Below are 6,000 nucleotides of genomic sequence, written 5' to 3'. Positions count from 1 at the left end.
GAATGTGCTGCGAGCGCGCTGGGTTCGAGTCTGCCGGTGCGAGGAGCTCGGCTGGGGGCGGACAAGGCCGAGAGGGCGCCGGTGGATACAGGGGCGAGCTGCAGTTAGTGGGTGTCCTTTGAGAGTGCATGCGTTGCGTCTTTGACATTTTAAATTTTTTGATGGTGGCCTAAGGATGAGAGCGGATGGCGATCAGATCTTGTTTGGTGTTCATGGAAAGTTTCAGATTGCTAAAGTGGGTGAAATTGGGGGCCAATCTAAGTAGGGAGGGGATCGGTAGTTTTACTTGAGTAGGTTTATTATATAGCCTCTGCTCTTTCTGTTTCGCAGAGCTCCAGGCTTCCTTTTGCAGCCAGGGTGCAGATTAAGTCTGGCCATATCTGATGTTCTTACGAAATGTTTAGCTAAAGATATTTTATAACATAATTTATCTGAAAATATAGAACGAGATACACACTGTCAATTTGGGGATGGTCACCAGAGCTAACAGGCAAAGTTTGAGTGGTTCCGTTTTTATTCACTTGTGAGGGAAAGTTAGACATTTGTTCTAAGTGGACTAAGTCTTACGAAAAGCTGTATGTTATTGTTGGGAATGGTGGTAATGGGTAACAATATTGGTTCTTTGCCCATATAAATAAGGACCCTCAAAATACGGACATTCACTGTGATTGTGGACCAGGAACTTGAGTGTTCGCATCGCTCAGTTTGAGTATGGGTTCAATGTTTACCCCAAATTAAATATAAAGTGTTTATAAATATCTTAAGAAAAATGAGCCTACTGTGCGGTAATTGTTAAAAAGGATTAACCACTCGGGATAATTTAACAAAAAGGTGATTTTCATATACAAGATGAGCAATCTTTTTTAAAAAAATAATTGATTAGAAAAGTTTCTCAATTAAGAAAATATATATTAACTGTGGTATAGGTATTCTATAAGAGGGTGTAGAGGGCTAGATATTGACTTGTTTACGATTTTATTAACAGCACCTGGAACCACAGTGCCTGGACTACAGTAGCTCCTTAGTATTACTCTAATGAACAAATAGGGCCTAATAGAGGTGGATAGGGACAGAAATCTTTTCTTAATTCTTCCTTAAGTATAGCAAAGCAAAACAAAAACAAAAAAAAAAACTTACATAGCTATGCAAGCCAGCCTTTATTTAAAAGTGATGAGAGTTTTGTATGAGATTGCTAGTAAGAAGATGTGGAAAGCTTTTAAGTTTTTCTTTCATTCATTATTACCTCTGTTCTACCTCCATTCTTGTTTGGGCAGAATAGATACCTATTAGAGGCCGAGAATGGTGCAGCTTGTGTTACAGGTGGTGTTGTGTGCTGTTATTTTTTGTTTTGATATTGGAACCTCCAAAGATGGCTTACTGTTACTGATGCTTAGTTCATTCAGTATACAGATGATTGATTATATTTTTGTACTTTGGTAACTCTTGGACTTCCACAGGCTTCTGATTCAGTTTAAGTTCTAACTAGATGAACATAGAGGGGAAGGAAAGAGCGTAAATAAAGCCAACAAATATTGGGCTGATTGTGAATTTCAAACTATCACTTTTAGTTGGATCTAACATAAGGTTCTCTGAATGTACAGTTAGAATAAATTTGAGTTTCACCTTGTCTGCAGCACTCATAAGGAAAGCAAATCATAACTTGTTTAGAATATGAGCATGAAAGAAAGCAAGGATTTCAGTTTCTCATATCTCATTTTCATATATTGTACTGAGTTAATAAATCAGTAAAAATCTGTTTAGAATAATTAAAAATTTTAATGTTTGTTTATTTTTGAGAGAGAGAGAGAGACAGAACCTGCACAGGGGAAGGGCAGAGAGATAGGGAGACCCAGAATCCGAAGCAGGCTCTAGGCTTTGAGTTGTCAGCACAGAGCATGACACAGGGCTTGAACCCATGAAATTAAGATCATGACGAGCTGAAGTCCGACACTTAACCAACTGAGCCCACCCATGCACCCCTAGAATAATTTTACTCCATGGTTTTCACATAGTTTCCTTTTTCACTTTATTCAGGTCTGCTCAGACCTGATGACCTACTTAAAATGTCCTGCTGCCACATATTCAAACCCATGGTATTCCCTTATTCTGTTTTATTTTTCATAATAACACTTATCACTTGATAATTTTTTTCAATCTTACTAAAATATAAGCTCCATGAAAATAGTGACTTTGTTTTTTCACCACTGTATTTCTTACTCTCGAAACAATTTGTTGTTAATGAAATAAACAAGATGATAATGTGAAAGAGACAGGAATATACAGAGCAATAAAGGAGTGGAAAAGCCACTTTATATAAACTGCTTTTTATAAAGGCCCTCCTGAGGAGGTGACACCTGAGTTAAGGTAACATCTTAACCATGAGACACTTCAGAGTATGGCAAAGAGGGTGATGCCTGTAAAGTTTTGAGATGATATGTGGTTCCATCTGTGAAACAAAAAGGTCATTATGGCTGAAATGTAGCAAGGAAAGGAGAGAATGATAAGAAAGGGAGGCAGCAGATCTAATATGCAAGATGATGTATTTTTATTTTATTGTAAGAAGTTGGAAGTCATTAAAGAGTTTGGCGCCAAGGAGTGGCACCATGATTTTATCTTTTTAAAAAGTCACTTTGCTCTGTGTAGAATGAATTAGAGAAGAGGAATAGTAGAAGCAGAGACATGAGTTAGAATATTGGAGTAGTTTAGGGGCGCCTGGGTGGCTCAGTTGGTTAAGTGTCTGACTTCGGCTCAGGTCATGATCTCACAGTTTGTGGGTTCCAGCCCCGCGTTGGGCTCTGTGCTGGCAGCTCAGAGCCTGGAGCCTGTCTTTGGATTCTGTGTCTCCCTTCCTCTGTGACCCTCCTCTGCTCACGCGGTCTCTCTCCCTCTCTCTCTCTCAAAAATAAATAAAACATTAAAAAAAAAGAATATTGGAGTAGTTTAAAATGAGGGGTTAGAGTAGATAAATACAGGATGTTAAGAGGTACAAAATCCAGTTATAAAATAATCCATAGAAGTGTAAAGTAGAGCATAGGGAATATAGTCAGTAATACTGTAATAATGTTTTGTGGTAACAGATGGTGACTACCCTTAAAGTGGTGAGCATTGAGTAATGTACAGAATTGTTAAATCAATATGTTGCACACCTGAAACTAATATAACATTGTATGTTAATTCTACTTCAGTAAAACCAAAAGACGATTTTGGATTAGAATGGTAGCATTGGAGATTGGAAGAGTGGATAGATTGAAGATATGTTTGGATGTAGAAGCTTACAGGGCTTCTTGATAAATTGTGTATTGAGGACCAGAGAATGGGAGGGATCATAGATGACCCCCAGGGTTTTGGTTGGAGGTATTGGGGGTTAATTCCATTTACTGATATGGATGAGACTGGTAGTAGAGGAATGAGAAGTTAATAGTTCTGCTTTGGTTAAATTAAGTTTGAGATGCCTATTTGTCAGTCATGTTCTAAATTATGTTTATTTCCAAAGTGAAAATCCTACCTCTAGACTAATGAGACTGTTTTATTTCCTTATAATGAAATAAAATGTTAGTTTTGTTTCCTTTCCTGACTTCATAAGGAAAAAGGAGAGCTACTGGTTACTATTGTACTTAATTTTTTAGTATAATATCACACTGAAATTGTTAGAATTTAATTAGGCCACAATTTGTTTTGAATTTTTTCTCTCTCTGTTTCTTTCTCTTCTGTTCACTTAAGGTTGTTTTATACCCTTTCTACTTGTGATAATAGCATGGCAGGATTCTCTTTTCCTTCATTCATTCACCAGGTATTCCTTGAGGAAATGCAGTGTTAATAGGTACTATGCTCAGAGGCATAGCGATGAAGGGGAAAAAGTGGTTTCTCTCTTCCAGTTGAGTGAGAAGAGTCAGTGGTCAAATAATCACACTTGTAAATGTAGAATTACAACTGTCAGGTACAACAAAAGAAATTATTCATAATAACAAGAATTTAATGTAATTGGGGCATTTTGAAGGGTGAAGAAGGAAAGGTGGGAAGGCATTTCCAAGCTGAGGAAATAAAATAGAGAGAGCGTGGCATGTTTAGGGAACTAAAAGGACAGTGTGGTGTTGGCAAGGAGAGTGGTACAAGATGAAAATGGAGTTAACATTATCGGATTTGTTCCCAAAAAGGTCATTGGCTACCACATGGAAGAGGATGCTTTAAAGAAGAGCAAAAGATGATCAGAGAGATAAGTTAGGGCAGAGGTGATGGTAACTAGTTTGTTCTTGTTTCCCCTCTTCCTCTTAATACCTCCTCCTTTTTCTCCCCCTTGGAACCTTTAACAAATCTACTTGCTCTTTCATTTGTTTCTCCTTTTTTATACTGCACTTAGATCTAGCTTCCCTCTCCTCCCTTTTTTTCTTTTTCCTACCAACTAATTGTTTCACCAATATTTACTCCCATTTTTTCTGCCTTTACTTTTTGTGTACACGCATATACATACATAGCTACTTTGTTTCCCTTTTGACTTTGGGTCCAACTTTTTTTGTGGATTTTGACCACTAGCTGGAACAACCTGATGCTGAACTATTGTGCTGTTACTCTCTATACCGGCAAAATGTATTAAGTCTCCAAATGAAAAATGTTACCGGTTTCCCCTTAACCATACTTTTATTTTAGATATAAAATGTAATTCAGAACCCAATCAGTTTGTCAGTTTTACTGAGAACTGTAAATAAATACTTAACAGGATCTCTTGAACTAAAGCACAATTTCCTATAAATGATTGGCATTCATTCGATGAATATGAGCAGGGTCTTTAGTTTCTACCGGCTAAGTGGAAAACACCACAAAGTTATCCACTTGGCCCTGTTCCTTTTTCTTTAAATAGCACTACTCTTACAAACTGCATCACAGTATCATTCCTTATTTACTCCTTGCTTAAGTGTGTTTATTTCCTGGGTTTCATCTCAGTTGAGTTGATTTCATGTACTCACAAGGAGCAGCAAAGTAGAATGTCACTTAGAATAGAAGGTATTTTCATTAGAAATGCAATGGGAGCACGAATTCAGAAGCTGTATTGCCTGGGTTCAACATTTGGCTCTACCACTTAATAATTGTGTGACCTTGTATAGATTACTTAACCTCTTTATGTTTTCATACTGTGAACCAAGGATGGTAATTGGAGTTCCTCATAAATTTTCTGTGAACATTAAATATGTTAATATGTTTAATTTTTAGAACAATTCCAGGCATATAATCCCAAGCACTATGTGTTAGTTGGTATTATTATATTGATTTTCTTACTATTCAGAGAAGAGGGAAAAAAACCAAAACTTCTTTTCTTGCTTTTTTTCTTTCATATTGCCTTTGTTTTTATTTGAATTCTAGTTTTTATTTTTCACTTCCTTTCTTGTTCTAGGTATTAGCTGATTGTTGGGTTTTATTGGATTTTATTTTATTTTTTTTAATGTTTTATTTATTTTTGAGAGAGAGAGGGGCAGCGTGAGCAGGAGAGGGACGGAAAAAGAGGGAGACACAGAATCCGAAGACAGGCTGCAGGCTCTCAGCTAGCTATCAGCACAGAGCCTGATGCAGAGCTTGAACCCACAAACCGTGAGATCATGACCTAAGCCGAAGCCAGACGCTTAACTGACTCAGCCACCCAGGCACCCCTATTTTATTTTATTATTATCATCAGGTAATCTCTATACCCATTGTGGGGCTCAAACTCACAACTCTGAGATCAAGAGTTACATGCTCTACTGACTGAGCCAACCAGGTGCCCGTTATCTGATTGTTCTTGATACTATAGGTTCTTTGGTGTAGTCAGAGCGGAAGGAGGCAATGAAATTACATAGTCTACATGCCTACACTTCCATAGGTTGATTGTTTCTGTTGCCATTACAAAACTGTGTGAGTAGTTGAAGAAATCAAGAGTTGTAGAGGGGTTAAGTGATCTAGAACAAATTGGTGGGAAAATCAGAACTGGAGATTGAGACCTGACATATAACTTTAACTTCCTTCAGCATTTCC

At 37.5% G+C, this 6,000-nt stretch overlaps 1 protein-coding gene across 6 annotated transcripts in view; it reads left to right on the top strand.

Moving 5' to 3' along the window:
• The window catches only part of SENP6 (SUMO specific peptidase 6), a 109,310-nt gene that overhangs the window by 413 nt on the left and 102,897 nt on the right, over positions 1–6,000 (top strand). The gene's annotated exons all lie outside the window — the stretch shown is intronic.

The sequence above is a fragment of the Crocuta crocuta genome, unplaced genomic scaffold (assembly GCF_008692635.1).
Source record: "Crocuta crocuta isolate KB4526 unplaced genomic scaffold, BGI_CrCroc_1.0 scaffold270, whole genome shotgun sequence".
NCBI lineage: Eukaryota > Metazoa > Chordata > Mammalia > Carnivora > Hyaenidae > Crocuta > Crocuta crocuta.
Note: the sequence above shows the minus strand (reverse complement) of the source record. Positions and strands in the feature narration are given on the sequence as shown.